This window comes from Pleurodeles waltl, chromosome 10 (assembly GCF_031143425.1).
Source record: "Pleurodeles waltl isolate 20211129_DDA chromosome 10, aPleWal1.hap1.20221129, whole genome shotgun sequence".
In the NCBI taxonomy this organism is placed as follows: domain Eukaryota; kingdom Metazoa; phylum Chordata; class Amphibia; order Caudata; family Salamandridae; genus Pleurodeles; species Pleurodeles waltl.
In genome coordinates this window covers 816732663-816754051 of record NC_090449.1, presented here as the reverse complement: position 1 = coordinate 816754051, position 21389 = coordinate 816732663, and positions in this window count along the sequence as shown.

Genomic DNA, 21389 nt, shown 5'->3' with positions numbered 1-21389 from the left:
AAATGGTACCTCACTTGTGTGGGTAGTCCTAGCGCCCGCGACAGGATATGCCCCAAAACACAACGTGGACACATCACAGAAAACAGAGCTGTTTTTTGCAAAGTGCCTACCTGTAGAGTTTGGCCTCTAGCTCAGCCGGCAACTAGGGAAACCTACCAAACCTGTGCATTTTTGAAAACTAGAGACCTAGGGGAATCCAAGATGGGGTGACTTGTGGGGCTCTGACCAAGTTCTGTTACCCAGAATCCTTTGCAAACCTCAGAATTTGGCTAAAAAAACACATTTTCCTCACATTTCGGTGACAGAAAGTTCTGGAATCCGAGAGGAGCCACAAATTTCCTTCCACCCAGCGTTCCCCCAAGTCTTCCGATAAAAATGATACCTCACTTGTGTGGGTAGGCCTAGCGCCCGTGACAGGAAATGGCCCAAAACACAACGTGGACACATCACATTTTTTCATAGAAAACAGTGCCTACCTGAGGATTTTGGCCTCTAGCTCAGCCGGCACCTGAGGAAACCTAGCAAACCAGCACATTTTTTAAAACTAGAAACCCAGGGGAATCCAAGATGGGGTGACTTGTGGGGCTCTGACCAGGTTCTGTTACCCAGAATCCTTTGCAAACCTCAGAATTTGGCTAAAAAAACACGTTTTCCTCACATTTCGGTGACAGAAAGTTCTGGAATCTGAGAGGAGCCACAAATTTCCTTCCACCCAGCGTTCCCCCAAGTCTCCTGATAAAAATGATACCTCACTTGTGTGATTAGGCCTAGCGCCCGCAACAGGAAATGGCCCAAAACACAACGTGGACACATCACATTTTTTCATAGAAAACAGTGCCTACCTGTGGATTTTGGCCTCTAGGTCAGCCGGCCCCAGGGGGGGCAGAAATGGCCTAAAATAAATTTGTCCCCCAACCCCCCCCCCCCCCCCCCCCCCGGGAGGGACCCTTGCCTACGGGGTCGCTCCCCCTGCATGACATTGGCGCCCAAAAAAAAATCCCCGGTGCCTAGTGGTTTCTGCCCCCTTGGGGGCAGATTGACCTACAATCGGCCAATCTGCCCCCAAGGGGGGCAGAAATGGTCTGAATACAATTTGCCCCCCAGGGCAGCGACCCTTGCCTAATGGGTAGCTCCCCATCTCTAAAAAAAAAAAAAACACAAAAAAAAAACACAAAAAAAAGAATTTGCCCTGGCGCCTAGAGATTTCTGCCCCCCCGGGGGCAGATCGGCCTAATACCAATAGGCCGATCTGCCCTTGGGGGGGGCAGAAATGGCCTAAAATAAATTTGCCCCTCCACCCCCCAACCCCCCAAGGGGAGCGACCCTTGCCTACGGGGTCGGTCCCCATCTCTAAAAAAACAAACAAACAAAAATAAAAGCACAAAAAAACAATTTGCCCTGGCGCCTAGAGGTTTCTGCCCACCCAGGGGCAGATCGGCCTAATAACAATAGACCAATCTGCCCCCGGGGGGGGCAGAAATGGCCTAAAATAAATTCACCCTTCACCCCCCTAACCCCCTCCCACCCCCTACCTGCCCCAGGAGCGACCCTTGTCTACGGGGTCGCTCCCCCTGCGTGACATTGGCGCCAAAAAAAAATCCCCGGTGCCTAGTGGTTACGGCCCCCTTGGGGGCAGATTGACCTAAAATCAGCCAATCTGCCCCCAAGGGGGGCAGAAATGGTCTAAATACAATTTGCCCCCCAGGGGAGCGACCCTTGCCTAATGGGTCGCTCCCCATCTCTAAAAAAACAAACAAAAAAAACCACAAAAAAAAAAGTTGCCCTGGCGCCTAGAGGTCTCTGCCCCCCCGGGGGCAGATCGGCCTCATACTAATAGGCCGATCTGCTCCCAGGGGGGGCAGAAATGGCCTAAAATAAATTTGCCCCCCCCCAGGGAGCGACCCTTGCCTACAAGGTCGCTCCCCTTGCGTGACGGCGCAAAAAAAAGATCCCTGGTGCCTAGTGGTTTCTGCCCCCCTTGGGGGCAGATTGACCTAAAATCGGCCGATCTGCCCCCAAAGCGGGCAGAAATGGCCTAAATACAATTTGCCCCTCCATGGGAGTGACCCTTGTCCAAGGTGTCGCTCCCCATCTGTAAAACCAAAAAAACAAAAAATCCCTGGTGCCTAGTGGTTTCTGCCCCCCTTGGGGGCAGATCAGCCTAATCAAAATAGGTTGATCTACCCCCCAGGGGGGCAGAAATGGCCTAAAATAATTCCCCCCCCATGGAGCTCCCCTTGCCTAAGGGGTCGCTCCCCTTGCGTGTAATTCACACAAAAGAAACAAACTCCCTGATGTCTAGTGGTTTCTGCCCCCCTTGGGAGCAGATTGGCCTCATCAAAATAGGCCAATCTGCCCCCAAGGGGGGCAGAAATGGCCTAAATATAGTTTGCCCCCTAGGGGAGCGACCCTTGCCTAAGGGGTCGCTCCCCACCTAAAAAAAAAAGAAAACATAACAAAAAGAGAAAAAACAAAAAAAGGATCCCTGGGGCCTAGAGGTTTCTGCCCCCCCCTGGGGGCAGATCGGCCTAATAATAGGCCGATCTGCCCCCAAGGGGGGCAGAAAAGGCCTTCCCAAAAAAATGCCCCCCCTGGGAGCGACCCTTGCCCAAGGGGTCACTCCCTTTTGTCAGTTTCAGAAAAGAAAAAAAAATCCCTGGTGTCTAGTGGGGTTTCAAAAGCCGGATTGCAAGCAATCCGGCTTTTGAAACCCTGGGAGAGACTTCAAAGGGAAGGAAATACATTTCCTACCCTTTGAAGCCTCTCCGGGCCTCCCCCATGGGATTGAAAGAGAAATGCTGAGCATTTCTCTTTCAATTGCGCTGGAAGCTCTGGGAGACCCTGTGACTAATCAGCGCGCACCCGCGCGCTGACGTCACAGGGGGGGTGGAGGGGGTCGGGGGAGGAAGGGGAAGGGCTTCCCCTTCCATCCCTGATTTGGGGGGTTGGGGGGAGAACCCCACAGAGGGAGCGCTAGCGCTCCCTCTGGGCTCTGTGACCAGGACGTAATGGTTACGTCCTGGGCACAGCAGCACTCTGCCTCAGGACGTAACCATTACGTCCTGGGCACAGAACGGGTTAAGGTTATAGATGTAGAAATGGCAGTTTTGCTTTAGGCTTTGTTACGGACCTATAAACTTTGAATCATCAATGAGGAGGGTGTTGAGGTTTCTTTAGCTATAACACAGGTGTGTTATTTTAGTCTTGGCCTGCAGCTTGGGCCCTTTCACTCTGGGGCATGCATTTTTATCCCTCTATTATTTTAGCAGAAGCCTTCTTTTAGTGGAGATGTTTTTATTGTTTCATCAGCATGGTCTTTTACACAGACTTCTGTTATTCTTTTCTATGCACAGCATTCTCATTCTGTGCTTTATTCAAAGTTTTATGTGATAAGTTACAAATTATTACCAGTACAAAGCATTCAACATGTCCCCAACTCGTTTACACAGAAATATACATGTTGTTATGTCAGGGCAGTTTTCTCAGAACACCAGATGTTTTATTATAAAACACCTCACTGCCCCCTACACGACAGAGGGGAATTCCAACCAGTTGCCTTTCAGTTTCTCTTGAGACCTGATACAGTCTCTCCCTTCATGTGGGAGGATTCACAGTAGACCTACAGACCTCTTCTTTACCTAAAATCACAGGTGAGAGGCTCTCCCGGGGTGTCTGATGTGCAGATTAGGGCTCACATCTCCTTGCTCTTGAAAGAGAACCTCAGTCAAGCAGGTAGGGATTTTTGGTGAACAAAAGTATATACAGGTCTCAAAGAGACAGCACAAGCGCTGCCTAAGCAAGACTTAAAAAATGGGCAATCTTAGATTGGAAGCCCACATTGTGAAGTTGAGGTGACTCCATGTCATCAGATGCACAGACAGCCAACACTGGATGGCTTTTTCAATCAAACCCTTTATCTTGCAATATAATGCAACATGTTTCACACATAGAAGTAAACTACAACTAATAGAATGCATGGGCTAATAAAAGAAAAGCCCTGGGGTGGAAAACACGTGTTTAGTAAGATGCCAAGAAGCAAACATCTGCCATGACTGGGTGTTCTGCACATGCCCGGGTCCTTTGTAGGAAGAGGTCCAATTAGACAAAGGACCTCTAGTAAAGGAATGACTACTCGGAAAGTGTACAGCTGAGCGTTTAAGATTTTTTAAGTAACGCAGACATAAGCCCATCTGTGGTGCCTTCACTTCTGTCAAGTGAGACACCCACCTGAAAACGTGACAGTTGCATCTGTGAAGTACTGCACCTGAAAGGGGAGACCATTAACATGCTTAATATGTTAATTAGGGATAACTTAAATCAAGCAAAAGAACATGAGAAGATCTACGATATTGAATTCCCCCCACACACAGCTCAGCAGTAATATGTCTAACACTTAATGCCATTTTGTTATGGTTATACTGTGCGAGTGAACAACTTGCACCTTATAACCAGGTACCAAGAATTTGATAATGGTGTATCTCTTACATGATCCCCCTACAGGCCAGTCCTTCATCCTGCTATGATGGATGACCATGACTTGAGCAGTGACCGATTCTGCTCACACCAAAAGATGTGTTTGATTTGATACACATCGGATGCGAGTCCAGAAGCCTTGTTGTGCAATAAGATGGATATAAGCACCTCAAGTCGCAAAAGGAGTGTAGCTGCTCAACGGAGTGGATAGAAACGTCATACTCTCCTGCTAAGCAGTCTTGTGAACATGAAGCGAACCTGGAGCAGGCAGAGTAACCAGTTTAAAAACCAGTTTAAAAACCCAGTTTGCAGTAAGGGTCCTATTTAGAGTGCATGACTTATGCAGTGATCGCTAGAATTGAGAAACTTTATACATTTGACACTCACGCCATCACATGGCTTTCTCTTCCAGGGATGGCGTAGGGCATCAAGAGAGGAATGTATCACTCTATAAACAAGGCTCGCAAACCTGTACAGAACTGGAGCTTCCTTTCTGATATAAAACCTTTTTTAACAACTTATGTTACTTTTAAAATGTTTGGTGCAATGAAAACCCCTTGCATCACATGCTGTAATTACACCAGGGCATATGGTCAAAAGACAGTCAAAAGGAAACAGGTGCCTTGAGGGAAACAGCGTCTGACATTTGATCTCAGTCTTTGAATGAACAGCAAATGCAACAAGATAAGAACAAGAAATAGAGCCCTGTTTACAGAAAAGCTCATGACGTGAGAAAACACAGAGTGCTTGTGCCAACTGCTCTTAGCCAAAGAAAAAATAAGTTCCTGAAGCAGCTCCTATAATGGGAAAAGCATAAGGCTACAAGTAATTGGGCGGTGCTCTGTCGGAGGGAACAACTAACGAAAAGGAGGGATAAATAGTAAAGATTAACCACTTGGAAGCAAGGCTTTTTAAAGGACACTTGAAGAAGCAAATGAAAAGCAATGGGTGTGCTGTAAGCCAACAAAGTATATACCACATGTCTTGAAGAGATACCTAAAAATGGCATTGCACTAAACAGACAAACCCACAATAGTTGCATGAAAAGAGACTAACTTCTAAGATAAATGACCATCAACACTACCAGAAAGCTCACAGTGAAAAGTAATAACAGCTAGGTAATTTTAAATCATGAGGTAGCTCCCCAGATAATACAAAGTCTAAGAAGGACACATGCCAGTTTTTGAACACATACCACATTTGCCTCCACACATGCCACTGGGAATACATAATGCTCACAAGGTATTGCTTAGAAAAATTATCAATTTAATCCCAGTGTTTACATGGCAACTGCACACAACATTTGACAGCATCCAGAGGTAGCAATACTTGGCAGTGCACACCAGGATCACACTTTGTGCCCAACCTCTGTGGCGACCGACCCATACTGTATAAGGTCTTCAGGTTTGCAGAGTAGTGACTGACTCGTTTTGAATGATCACCCTTCAAAATTTTGATTGCTGATCAGGCCCTAGTGCACTTGTTCTGACACTCACATGTATGTGCAATTGGCTAATACCTGATTGGCATGTTTAACTCTTCTTTAAGTCCCTACTATTGGGTACCCGGTGTACCCAGGCCTTGTAAGTTAAATGCCACTAGTGAACTGTAGCATTTATTGTGCCACAACTGGGGTGACAAGGTGAAAATATGGCTCTAGGTCTAAACCACCAATTTGACTTGGCAAAATAACTCTCCTTGCCAAGTCAAAACATTTATTTTTAGTATTTCTAAGTTACCCTTAAGATAGGCCTCAAATGCCCATAAGGCAGGGTGCAGAATAATGAAAAGAAGGGCATGCTTATGTTATGTTTTACATGCCTGAACATTCACTGTAGCAAGCCTGGCATTCTAACGGGGTTACACTTTTACATGTACAAAGTGATAACTCCCATTTGGAAATACCTAGAACAATAATTCAAGGCTTTAAATAATGGTGGGAGAAAATCTGAGTTGTCACAAATGTCAGATGTAAGCTAACTAATACTATAAAGGTGACTTTAAAAAGCCACCCCTCTTGCCGAAAACATTTCTAGTAACTCTTTCGGATTAACTTCTGATTTATTCAATTTTCTGAAGTCAGCCATATAAAAATCTAATTTATGTATTGCCAGACACCTTGTTCTTTTTAGTCTTTAACGAAAGGAAATCACAACTGGCTCAACCCCCTTGGACCCCGGCATGGCTCAGAGCTTGACTCTATTAACTCTGACAAAGGGAGTGCTTAGATCCATAAAGGCCCAGTGAACGTCCCCATCTTTTGCCCTGGTGTACTTCGCAATCAACATAAACAAGTTCAGGGCCTGCTCCACAGTAACCCACCCTGCACTGAACCCATATTGTGCTACTGATGGACTATTCTTATCTTTGGCCCAGCAAGACCTTCCCCAGCACCTTCACCTCGCTGTCCACCAGGGAATTGGGTTGGTAACAGGCAGGGTCAGCCCTACTCCACTTCTTGAAGATTGGGACAATGATTTATTGGTTCCAGCTAGGGGAAGCAGCCCACTAATGGCTGCATTAAAGTGCTAGGTCAATATAGGGGCCTAGAGGTCAACCTCAGATTTGCACAGATCCTCCAGGATGGCATCAGGGCCTGGGGCCCTGCCATCTGGGAGGGACATGATAGCTTTTTAGACTTCCTCCCACTGGAAACAAAGACCAATTGCCTCCTGATCTTCAGGCAACAAAACGTCACTGGACTCAAGGTCGTAGATGGCCCTGAAGTGATCTAACCAAGCCTGGGGGATGATAAACTCAGCACTGTCCCATATAGCGTAAATCTGCAACAGCTTGTCCCAGAGCTCTTTCTTTAGCTTCTTCTTCCTCTCTAAGCTTGCCCCACGGTAGTTGGCCCTGGCCCTCTTCACTTCCTTCTGATTACAGGGCTGTCTGTGTAGGGAGGCCATGAGTTCTCTGTGGGCCTGAGAGCAGGCCTTGTCAAACCACCTACAAGGTGCTGTCACAGGAGCAACATTGAGAATAGTGAGAAGTCTTAATACTGTCCGCAAAACTGGTGAAAGCCTTTGTTGGACCTGGCCCTTTTTTGCAGGGTTAACACCAAACATTTTGCCTTTTTCCTCCTATTTTTTCTGATTTTTTTTGGGCTCTAGGACTCTGGCAACTTCAGCACTGCTAACCAGTGCTAAAGTGCATATGCTCTCGATCTAAAATGTATTGGTGATTGGTTTTTCCAGGATTGGCATATTTGATTTACTAGTAAGGCCCTAGTATAGTGCACCAGGTATGTCCAGGGCCTGGAAATCAAATGCTACTAGTGAGCCTGCTGTGGTAGAGTGTAATGATAGAATGCAGCATTAGAATGTGAGGGATCTCATCTCTCTCTGGCACTGATGTGGCACTGATGTCATATCTGACATCAGAGTAGAGTGTGAGAGAGAAGGGATTCCGAGGAAGCTGTTGGAGCTGACTGTTGGCTTGACCAGATCTGTATGTGGCTAAGATAATCCTATTAAAGAACCTACATTTTGTACCATCAAGATTAATCTTTATTACACTTGGCGACAAAGGTGTGCAGGAGTATCTTAACACTATAATTTTGGGACTTTACTTTATCCAGCACTTCTAATCCAGCCTTCATTTCCAGACAATTAGACCGTTAGGATTTCTACATCGAGGGAGCCGGATATTTAATTAAAGATTGTGAGAAACAACTTTCCCTTTTTGGATTGAAACGCTTTCATTTTGAAATTTGAAATGCTTTATACCTTGTGTATGTTGGATTTACAAGCGTTTCCTTTTTATGAGTGTGTGCTAAGAAACGCTCTAGCGCGTCTTTAATAGCTGCCTTTGTGTGTTTTTATAACCACCCATGAAGAATGAAGATTTCCTACCTTACAGTGAAGCGTGCAGAATCTGATTTTCAGCCGAATCTTCTTCGTCTCTAACTGGTTTTGTTGTGGAAGGTGCTTAACTCCAACCTCCTCTAGAAAACAATCTGTTGGTTTATAAATTCATACAACGAATTGAATAGGAAGGTGCTTAACTCCAACCTCCTCTAGAAAACAATCTGTTGGTTTATAAATTCATACAACGAAGTGAATAGGAAGGTGCTTAACTCCAACCTCCTCTAGAAAACAATCTGTTGGTTTATAAATTAATACAACGAAGTGAATAGGAATATAATCCCATTTTTGGTTGTTTTCAAGCTTTATACTAAAAGCATATTTAACACATATTTTTCAGCTTTAAAATCGTTTTGGATATAAATCACAAGGAAGTATGCAAAACATCTCGCCCCCACCATTTTTCCTCACTACACCAGGGAACCTCCTATAAAATGGTCTAAATGGAAAAAAACTTTCCTACACTATTCCAGGGTGTGTGGAACTAATCTTTCTAATGAAAGAAAAACAGCTCTCCTGATGCATTGTCTAGGATGCGAAGGACAAGACATTTTTGAGAACTTACCTGACACTGGTGATGAGGGAACAGATCTGAACGAATTTGAAATTTGTTTAAAAAAATTAGATTTGCACTATTTACCAAAAGTCAGTACCATTTTGGAAAGATGTCACTTTGGCATTAGAGAGCAACAACCAGGAGAAAGTGTTGAGGATTATATTACAGCTTTGCGGAAACTTGCAATAAGGGATCAATTTATGCTGAGATGCTCAAGTGATAAAGTTCGTCAGGAATTGTGGAGCAAGGACGATCCTTCTTTGCAAGAGGTCATTGTATTAGCAAAGGGTGTCGAGCACACTTTGGCATGTGTAGAAGAATTAGAGAAAGGAAAGAATAATTCAGTAAATAAGGTGACAAAGGGGAAGATAAAGTGACTCATGCTCAATGGTTAAAATCTAAGGGTTTGAAATGTTTCCGTTGTGGGAATGCAGGTCACTTTGCTTCATATAAGAAATGTCCAGCGATCAACAGCATATGTAAGTTGTGTAATAAAAAGGGACATTTTGCTAAATGCTGTAAGTCAAGCAAAAGTGCAACATCGGTGAAAGTGGTGGAAGATTGCATTTTGTTGATTTCAGCAAATGCTCAAAGGAAAAATCATCCAAGAGACACAATTTCGATCTTAAATGAAGATGTGGAAATATTGTTTGATTCTGGAGCGTGGTTGACTCTAATTTCAAATAAGTTTTTTGATGAAAATTTGACTTACAAGATCCATTTAAAAGATCCGGATGTTATCCCAGCAGGATATGGTGGCCAAACCATTCAACTGAGGGGCTATTTTGAATCAGAAATTTCATTCAGAGGAAATACTATTTTTGGGAAGAATAATGTTCCAGTTAAAGGGGACAGTGTGTTAAGTTGGCCGCACCAACGAGACTTGAACGTCATTTTAGATCCTAACTCAACTTCTCCGATAATGTTGAGGGATGAATTCATCAAAAAAGTGCAGGATGGTGGTGAATTTCCTGTGCAGGAAATCAAAGGAAATGTCTGGCCAAAGTTTGTTAAGGACTATGAGGATGTATTCAGTGACAAATTGGGATGTCTTAAGAAATATGTCCACCGCATTAGAATAAAGGAAGGATCAGTTCCTGTAGTTTCCAAAGTGCGTCCTGTACCAATTGCCATGAAAGATGATGTAGAAAGAGAAATACAAAGATTGTGCAAAGATGGAATCATTGAGCCTGTGGAGTCATCAGAATGGGTATCACCAATTGTAGTCGCACGGAAACAATCAGGTGATATTAGACTGTGTGTCGATTTGAGGAATCTTAATAAATGTGTAGTGAGTGACCAATTTCCTTTGCCTAAAATAACAGAAATGGTGACTTTGCTACATGGGTCCAAGTATTTCAGTAAGCTGGATCTCACGTCGGCCTACCATCAAGTCATGTTACATGAAGATTCAAGGGACTATACCACTTTTGTCACACCTTTTGGGACCTTTAGGTTCAAAAGGATGCCTTTTGGTCTGGTTTCAGCTGCTGCTGTTTTCCAGCATTTGATGTATAACATGTTTGGCTCAGAACCAGGCGTTAAATGTTTTCAGGATGATATCTTGATACATGCTCAGACTGAAGAGGAACATGAAAGAATAATCAGGAACGTTTTGGGGATTTTAAGAGAACATGGTTTGACTCTTAAAATTGAGAAGTGTTCATTTGGTAGACCGGAGGTAGAATATTTAGGTCATGGAATAACTCCCAATGGGGTGTATCCTAAGGAAGAACTTATTAAGAACATTTCGGGCCTAGGGGAACCTGAGAAAAAGGAGGAACTGTTAACATTTTGGGGAATGGTTGAATTTCAGGCAAAGTTCTTGCCAAATCTAGCATCCAAAACCACAAACAAGAGGAAATTGTTGAAGAAAGGGAAGGAGTTTGCGTGGGATGATGAGTGCAGAGTGGAGTTTGAGAGTATAAAGAAAGAATTGACCATTTGAAAAGGTACAGTTTGAAATTTTCAGGGGACGGAAAGCTAACACACGTTTGGCACCAGGTTAGGTGTGTTGGGGTAAGAATGAGTGTGTTCCATGGTGTGACGGAAATAGGGAGGAAAGGGCGAAAGAGGAAAAGTGCTTAGTGAAAAGAAAGGAAAACTTTGATAGGTAGAAAAGCACATGCAATGTTGAGGTGAAAGTGGGTGATAAGATTTTGATTAGAAACACCAGATTTAGCAAGTCTGGAAGTAAGTTTATGGGTCCTTTTGAAGTGGTCAAACTCTTCAGGAGTGCGGTGAGAATTAAAGATGGTAGAGTCTGGAATCTCAACCGTGTGGTTGTTTCAAAGAAAATGTAACCCAATTTAATTCCAGTTTACAGTTTGTTGTTTTGGTATTATATTTTCTTCTTGTATATAGTTTCTTTTGTTCTCATGGGTTTTGTAATTGTTCTAAAAAAAAGGGGAAGGTGTGTGGTAGAGTGTAATGATAGAATGCAGCATTAGAATGTGAGGGATCTCATCTCTCTCTGGCACTGATGTGGCACTGATGTCATATCTGACATCAGAGTAGAGTGTGAGAGAGAAGGGATTCCGAGGAAGCTGTTGGAGCTGACTGTTGGCTTGACCAGATCTGTATGTGGCTAAGATACTCCTATTAAAGAACCTACATTTTGTACCATCAAGATTCATCTTTATTACACCTGCCTCTCTGATTGTGCCACCCACATGAGTAACCATGTAAACATGTCTCAGGCTACCATTGCATCGTCTGTGTGTACAGTTTTAAACTGCCATATTACACCCACTTTCCAGCCTCAAACCTTCTTTTTTACTACATGTAAGTTACCCCTAAAGCAGGCCCAAGGCAGCCCCCCATGGGCATGGTGCAGTGTATTTAAAAGGTAGAACATGTACTGGTGTGCTTTAACCAGCGGCGGAGGAGCGGCACCCCCCCCCCGCCAGAAGCATCAGCTGCAAAACTTTAAAAATAAAACGATAATAAACAATTTTTATTATTGTTTTATTTTTTTAGGGGCCGGCTCATGGGGGATGACAGGCAGGGAGGAGGAGTGGTGGCACTGCTGTCAGTGTGCACGTGGGTTTGGCCAACCATCTCAGGATGGTCAAACCCATATGGGCACTGATTTCTTTCTAACCTGAACTGTGTTGCAGGAATGGAGACAACAGGCACAGGCTTCCATTCTGTTTGGAAGCGCAAAGTGAGGGCACTCGGGCCAATCCTGATGCTGCCCTCATGCTGCTAGCAGCATAAGAGCAGGATTAGGATTGGCCACGGGGTAGTCTGGGATCCTGTGCCTGGTGGAGCAAGAAGAGTGGCAAAGGGGGTGCGGCAGGGATTCAGGTAAGTTTTATTTTTTTTTTGTTTGTTTGTTTTGTTCCCCCACCCACCCTGCCACTTTACCGTACCACCAGCCGCAACTGGCCTTACATGTCCTGATAGTGAAATACTGCTAAATTATTTTAACTATTGCACGGCCTATCTCTTCCATAGAGTAACATTGGGATTGCCTTGAAATATCTTTTAAGAGTAATTTTTCATTGGGAGCAGATGAAGATATAGAGTTTGGGGTCACTGGCCTCAAAATTTAAAAATACATCTTTTGGTGAAGCTAGTTTTTTAATTGTGAGTTTGAAAATGGCACTTTTTAGAAAGTAGGCATTTTCTTGCTTACCCATTCTGTGTCTCTGCCTTACTGCTTAATACATGTCTGGGTCAGGATGACAGTTGGGCTGTTTGTGCATTTACTTTAGACAGTCACACAGGGGCAGCGGAGGTGTGTCCTGCATATGTTGATGGTCCATCACCAGGCTGATGGGTCTTCCTGAGCTAGAGCGGTGGGAGGAGCTGACCCTTGCACCGGAAAAGGGCTATGCCTGTCCTCACATAAATTAGTCTCCAACCCCTGGAGTGTGTCTGGGACCAGAGCAGAGAAAGCCAGGGTCTTGTGCACTACAAAGGTTTCTCTTTTAAGTTTTCCTACTCCAAAGACAGAAATGGGTATAAGTACTGAACCTCGGACACCACATAGCTAGAACACTTCTGGACTGAGGGCATTCTGTCAGGAAGAATAGCTGGGTGCTGTAGAAGGGACTGCCACTCTGTAGGTTGCTTTGCTGTGCTGGCCTGCTGCTTGCTGCTTCTATCCTGGGAGTGAAAGAACTGGACTTAGCTTACTGGATCCTGCTTTCCAAGGTTCTCCAAGGGCTTGAACTGAGCTTGCCTCCTGTTAAGAAGTCTCAGGGCCATCAAAGACTTCACCTGCCAGTACCATGGCTCTCCTGCTGGGAGTTCTGACTTGCCAAGTGGTGCCAAATCCAGTTCCTGGGCCCTTGGAAGTGAGCTCTAGTGCAACCAAGAAGAAACCGAGCACATCCAATCCAGAGCGACTTTGGACCCGGTGCCGCTCTCTGACTCTGCGCCTCTGCCTGCACCGGAGCCATGGTCCAACTGAGTGCAATGACTGTGACCTGAAACACAGGCCTGGTGTTGCCGCAGCTCCTCAGAAGTTATGCCACAGCCTGAGTCCTGAATTTGGAGCCTCTGTCCTCTGTGACACCTGACTCCTACTCCACCACAGCACCTGTGGCCCTGTAGTGTGATTGCAACACCTAAAAGTCAACGCTTTCCATTTTGACCTTCTGGATTCATCGACCCTGCCTTGTTTTAAGGAACTTATGCCTCGCCACCTATGCTGCATCACGACCTTGCAACTGTAAAGAACTGATGCCTCACCTCCCCTGCCTATAAGTAAGGAACCAATGCCTCAACTTCCCCAGTAGCATTAAAGAACCAATGCTGCACCGGCTCCAGCGACACCTCACCCGACTCCATGAAACGTCTTTGTTTCCTCCTAGCTTTCCGAGGTACTATCCCGGGGTGTGTGTACAAATGCTTAACACATTGCCTCTGAGATAAGCCTGACCGCTTGTCCCAGGCTACCAAGGGTGTAACCAGGGGTTTTCTTAGCTGTGTGACTTCCTTATCAGGACCACAGTGAGGGTCCCTACTTGGACAGGGTGCAAACCACTGCCAACTAGAGCCCCATTTCTTACAGCCTTCAAGATGTTAGAGACCGAGGCCTCTTCATCCAAACAAATACAAAAATCTGAATAACAAGAGGATAAGAAGGAGCACATAAAATCAGCCGGAACCACCTTTGCCCATTTGAGTCTTCTTCCCTGCACTAGGTGTATAACCGGGTGCTGAAATATGCAATTGAGCCCCACCCCCCAAAGTCTGTGACCACTTGAAAGAAGCAATGAGAGGGTTGTGGTCACTCTACGCATGCCAAATGACCTTGAAGTCAATTAAGGAGGGAAAGAGGTACGCATGTCAAACTACCTTGAAGTCAATTAAGGAGGGAAAGATGCTTCTAGAGATGAGGATATTATCAATAATTGAGCTGGAACCAGCCCCTTAAAAGGTTGGAGCTTGTGCTACCCTGTTACTTTCCCCCTTGATAAGAAGATTCACTAGACTATGTAATAGAATTAAGGTATTAAACTGATCCCCTTGTGATGTATGTTTCTGACGTACCTGATTAATGGTCCCTAGAACTTCATCTTGAACCGTGTCTCCGTACAGAAAGCAATCTACATATGGATGTAGGTTAAAGTTTCCCATCAGTAAAGCACTGTGAACCAAGGAGAGCTGGCAGCAAAGTTGTTAAGAAACTGACCCAGTTCACTTACAACAGCGCACTCCCCCTGGGCTGGTAAAAATGAACAACCAGGACCCTAAACTGATTTGAAAAAGTCATAAGTATGAAATGTGAGGATGAAATAGTACTCTCCATTTTACACTGTAAGCTCAATTTAATGAAGGAGGCTAAGCATCCCTTGGATCTCCCATGAGGGGAGGAGATGGCAGGTAACCCAAATGAAGCATAGCCTTCTAAAATAAGGGAACCCCCAGTGTATGATATCTCTTGCACACCTATACTGGCTGAGAGACACAGGATATTAGTGCACTCCTCATCTGCTAGTGTCCCTCTAATCCCCTAAATATTCCTACTGAAGACCTTGAAAGTACCAGAAGGACGCTGAGGGGCATGGGTTTTGGGTGTTAACTGCACCCTACCCCAGTCAGTCGTGCACATCCAGCTCAGATAGAGGCTTTAAAGAGATTGCTCAGGGATAAGTTAAAGGCCCGAGCAGGTAAAGATGGGCAATGAACCGCAGTCCCCTGAACAACAGGAAACCCTCTCCTTCCCAACCTCCCCTCAGTGGGCAAGACAGGGTGTTTGTGGAAATAGTGCAAGGGGAATAAGGCGATATTCACATTTGGGACAGACCCTTGCATAGATCTCCCCAGAATGTCTCCCACCCCAAGGAGTTGGATAAGTTAATTACAATACAGTCACCTGAGAAATGTTTGGGTGAATGTCCTATCCAGCCCAATCTCCGGACCATAATTATTTCTTGAGCGAGAAAATGATCTACCATGATCTTATTAGAGAAGCAGTGCAGAACTCTATTTTTATGGTGTCGGAAGCTCTCCATTGCCTCTTTTTTAAAGGGGGGTGGACATTGACCATGACTAAGACATAGGGGCGGCAGCAGGTGGAAATTTAATGATGATCTCACTAGGGTTAGACCCCCAGGTAGAATAATGGGATCCAGAGTGCCACTCCCTCCCTGTGGGAATGGATGATGTTCATGAGCGCCTGGCGCACTACATGGCATGGAACCAAGAGTAGGGGCAGGATGGCTGGGGGGGCAGAGGAGCAGAATAAATAACATTATTTGCAGGGAAACCAGTGTCATTACCAGTGTTATATTATACCTGGCCCCCATTTGCTGAGTAAGGGGGCCCGGGGTCAGGGTCGGTAAGTTTAGTTAGACAGAGGGCAACAGGCATCACACTTTGCCCGAGTGAGGACCCCTCTCTTAACTACTAGGTACTTCTAGGGATGAGTAGATTGCGGCCATGGAGTCAGTGAAATGGCTCAGGAAGTCTTCCACATTGCGCATGCAGGGACAAGGTTGTCGAATGCCCTTGAGATTAACCCTTCTTCTTTCACAAATACCCTGTTAGGGCCTTCAAGTGTAGCACCCCCAATCAACGTTGAAGAAAGAACTACTGGTGTCTCCTCCCACTTGCCCCCACCCTCCGTGGCAAGATGCAGATAAGTCACTGGACACCAATGGCATCAAAGGCACAGTGGACTCCTCTTGGAGACTGGTGGCACTTGACACTGGCATTTCTTTAGAATGTTTTTGTCACATACTGGGAAGGATTAATTAATTAAAGCTTGTTTCATGAATCAGCATGTAAGGGTGAGATTGTTGTGTGCTGAATAATAATCCTAGACCAGTACTGTCACTGTGAAAGTGTTTCTACCAGCACTGCATGAAAGAATAAAAGCTATATTTACCATCAACTTACCCTTTTTTATGTGTTTATGTTGGGTGTGACAACACACTGCTTCTTACCTGCATCTTTATACTTTCTGACCATTTGGTGCCTTGCATCACTGGGGTAGGACTACATCCTCCAGCAAATTTCTGTGCCCAGGAAGGGTGGGACAAAGGTGGATACGCTTTAAAGCACTGGCACCAGACAGAGCCGCGGGACACACTTGGGCATGTCCCCGGGGCAATACCAGGCCAAGACAGGGACCGTCTTAGTCTGTCATAGGCCAGAAGAGGCTGGGCCACCCATCTTGGCCCTGTTTCCAAGAGGTATCTGCCTTCTATGGAATTTACCTGCATCTAAGAAGAACAAGTAACTATTTTTTGACAGTTGTAGGACAACCCTACCACTAAGCGTACCTCTATTACTTTATGCTAGAAAGGGCAATTGGGGTTGTAAGCACTGGAATTGCGCTCTCTATCCTTAAATTCAGTATTGTGAGAGAAATCAAATTGTATTAATATATTAGTGGCATGGAGTTAGCATATGGCGACTAATTAACTTGCATTTGAAGAGCCCTTTGAATGATGTTTGCAATTAAATAATTTGCTTTGCATATTTGAATTGAATTACAAGGTGCGCAATAGGTTTTAATAATGTATTAATTGTATTAATGTATATTAAAGCTTTGTTAGCTTGACTAGGCCTGAAAGATTCAATTTTCAGCAGTAGAGGAAAATTACTTGTATACTCTGTTCCTTCTGACCAGAATTATTTCCTAGGTTGCCGATGTGATGTTGAATGTTCTATTGCACTGAAGGATAAAACATGTTTCAGCATTAACTATGTAACAATATTTGTTATAACTGTCAAATGAAACTTAGGATTCCCATGCAAATTGTATTCGTTCTTTTGGTGTACTGTGAGAGAAGATACTGATGTTGCAAATAATTAGAAAATGTTATATTTTGTTGGAACTGTATGAAATAATTGAAATGACAATGCACTTTTGCTGAGAAAATCTAGAATAGTTGCAAATTTGATGGTACAACCACTGAACACTGAATCTGACGCCTGAAGTGAGCCCACCTGAAGGACCTTTGAATGGATTGTGCATACTTCTAATTGGTGAGAGACTTTGAAACTTTGAATGAATCCAGTCCTGCCTCAAGGCTGTTCAGAACTCTGTTAGAGTCCGTCTATTCTTGCTTTAAGTGTACTGCTGTCTTAATTGCCCTATTTGTTTATGGTCTTCAGTCCTAATATCCCCAACTAATTCCGAACTGCTGACTTGTTCTATGTGCAGCTCGTGTTCTGCACTGTCCTGATACTGCTGTCAATTGATGTCGGAAGCAAGTGACCGTTCTAGCTGACGAAGTATTGGTGTGTGCTGTCCCATGAGGAGAGGTGTAACTAAATGTGGTTTTGTGGTTTCTTTTTCAGCTTAGATAAGTACACCAGCAAATTTTTATAGAGAGTAACCCAACTAGATGATTTTTCTACATTATTTTTGTCTCTTCTTTACTTTTGCCTGCATGTTTTTTAGCCCGTTCCCACACATGAAAGTCTGAATTTGTGTTAGTGTCAGAAATGGTCCAGCCCTGAAATGTATTGTTAAAACTGTATTTTGATGATTTACTGATGTCACCATCATCTGCTTTGAAATCTGATAATAAGGTGCATATTGTGTTGTTGCTAATCGATATTACTTTTTCGAGTGTTTAACAATATTGATGTTTAGTAGGTTGAATCTTTTCAGATGTTTCGGTCAGCCTATGGTTTTCATGTATGTTTATAACTTAGTTTTGTGCACCATCAACGTGACATTGATTATGGGATTGTAATAAAGCTTTGAATCTTTATTCAGTTTGGAGTTTGATTTAGTGTTAAGTTGTTCATGGTGTCCAATATTGTTGAAGGTTTTATGTCATTGATTTGAAACTGAATGAATTTGACTACTACACTCTTCACCAGATCCAAAAATCTAGTGGACCTCTATTGGTGAGAATAGTGATGCTGTCTCACCAGCGCCTTTGTGGTTTCTGAACCCAAGGCGGGGGAAAATCTTCACAGCACAACGCACCAACAGTTTTGGTAGCATAGTTATAATTTTGTCTTGTGAGATGGACAGTCAGAATTGACCACATTGTGAGTTGTTCTTGGTGTAGTAGAAGGGTTGATGAAATACCAGTGTTGAGTTACAAGTGTTTGGTGTCAGTTTAAATAGGGTTTGCACTTGCAATGCTTTGGCTAAATTGCTGTGATGTGTAATGCATGAAGTGAGTAGGAAGTTTGTGTACTCCAGGATATTCAGTAGGAAGTTTTCGTACTGCAAGTAAGAGAGTGGGGAATTGGCAAACTAAGTGAATGTTGCGCTTTGTGCCAAAGATTGCCCATGTGGTTGTTGTTATTTAGGGTCCTGCAAGGCCTAAGACTCTGGAGTATTGTACAAGTGTAGGGAGATACTTGGGTAATTTATTGTCTGCAGTGAGGTGTTGGTCGATTGAGCGCTGTCAACAATATCAGTCGAATTCTCTTGAGTGTTTGAGTTGTTGGTTGGTACTAGTTGAATCCGGAGTGCACAGGGAGAATCCGTACCAATCAGAGTGAGGTTTGCGGGTCAACTCTTACTTGCGGTTGTGAGAAAGTCATATCCGGAAGAGTAGCTGTTTATGCAAAAGGCCACAGTAGAAAGTTCTGCACAGCTTTCAAAGCGTTTGAGGCCTACCCGTAGTAAGCAGACAGGTTTTGGTTTTGTGCTCACAATATTTGCATGTAGGTTTTGCGTGAGAGATATATGAGACGGCTCTGGAGTGAGTCGCCGCTGCTGAGCGAAGTGAGTGTAATGTCATTTGGTCCGCACTGGGATGGGTCGGTTGTTGAGAAAACCACACACGGATTGCTGGACAAGACTTGTGGATCTTGGAAGTGCCTTTGATCTAGTAGAGCATGCCCTTCTGTGGTCTACATTATTGGAATTGGGTGCCTAAAGATAGATTATTGATTTCCTGGCCCGGCTATACAAAAACTTAACATGTAAAGTCTGTTTTAGCTCAATGGGCGAATGCATCACCCCTTTTAAGATTGGGAGAGGCATTAGCCAAGGTTGCGTCCTCGCCCGTTATTGTTCTCACTATTCATTAATGGGGTGGATAACTTCCTGCAGGCTATTCAGGCGGACCCTCCCTTATGCGCAGGGCACCCTATACTTGGGTTATTATAGTCAGACGATGCAGCCTTGATCTCTAGGACCTCAGTCGGACTTCAGAATGAATGGCTTTGAGCAATTTATGACATTTAAGGGTATGGTGATACATAAATCCAAAACCTTTAATATGGCCAGTGGAGAAAAGGCAAAGAAATGTAGGAGCTTTTATATACAGAATACACAAGTTATTACTGTTATTTCATTCAGCTATCTGGGTGTTCTGTTTACAAGTAATGGATCATGGGAACAGCATATCCACTAGGGTAGGGACAAATTGTGAAGGAACTCATATGCTATTTTTAGATTTGCCAGCAAATTGGGGAATCATCCTGTAACCCCTATGGTGGATATTTATAGGGCCTGAGTTCTATCTATGGTAGTTTACGCAGCTGGAGTATGGGGCCATTCTAAGAGTACTTCCCTGCAAAAAGAGGAAAATATTTTTTTTAAATGGCTGTTATGTTTACCTACCTCTGCAACAAACTGGATTGCACATCAGGAGGTGGGCATCCAGTATCTGGAGCGTGTGTTGCAGCTGAGCCCCTTGCTCCTATGGCACAGTATCTGGTCCAAAGATGAAACTATTTTTACCAAACAACTTATCCTATGTTGTTGAAAATTGGATAGTGCTTTATGTATCCCCTGGCTTGCCTATATTGAATCTTCTTTCAAAACTCTGTTCAATATAACCATAAATTTCAACCCAGAGCAAGTGTTGATACTCCCAAAACAATTTATTAAGGATACTTTCCGGCAGTATAGGCTGGATGCCAGGAAAACCATAGAAATGGCTAAATCTACTGTTGGCATATACATGTCTTTTCCTCTGGGAGTAAGAAGAGAAGGATATCTCTCAAGCATCGCTAATATGCAGCATTGGTTTGTCCTGACAAGATTCAGATTGGGAATAGTGCATCATCTAGTAGCGTTCCCCAGGATGAGGACCTGTCCCCATGAGTTGGACTGCTGCCCCTGTGATGGGGTTAGTAAATAGAGCACCCTGCACTTTATACTATTTTGTAAACTTTATGCACATCTTAGGATTTATTACCTCAAAACCCCTTTTTATTGGCTATAATATAAGAACACTTTTGGTTGCACTGTAATTTCTATTAAACTTAAACAATTCCCATGTGTGCTATGAGGTGACACTATATATTATAAGTGCCATTTACGTTAGGAAAAGCTTCAGTTTTTAGCATTTGCATAATTTGGATATGGATAATTGTATGTGCTGTTTGGTCTGTTTTAATTGTTTTTATTTTTAATTTTAATGATAATTGACATAACGATTCTGGCTGGGACTGTGTTGAATGTTTTAACTGTTTATTTTTTGTACTTTTATAGCTATTCTGTATATGCTGAATAAAGTTTTTGAACTGAACTGACTAGAATGATCTGAAGCAGACAAATGTTTTGGGAGACAATAGGTGAAGGATGTTTTGAAGGTAGGATCTTGGTTTAGAGATCAAGGAAACTTATTTGTGAGAATGATCCTGAAACCTTTATTGATTGTGACAGTGTGCATAATTTGTGCACTTGGATTTTACAAAGCTTACAATTTCTGGAAAAGACAAAGAATACATATTAAACAGAGGAGGGAAGATATGGAAATTGAGAATATGAGAAACAGGCATTATCAAACAATGAAGAGAACTGACAATTATCGCAGACCCAGATTTATGCATTATCAAACTACAAGATTTTGATTTGTCTCCTTGTAAATGAGAAAAGTTATTTTGTGACAGCATGGATTGCATCAGAGGAGGGACTGAGAGAGATCAAATTGTATTAATATATTAGTGGCATAGAAGTTAGCATTTGGTGACTAATTAATTTACATTTGAAGGGTCTAACAGAGGAAATAACAAATAAATGTAAAATGTGCATGTTTTAAATATGGTGGATCATGTGGCCGTCATTAAGGTTTAAGATGAAGATATTTTGCATTTATATCAAATGA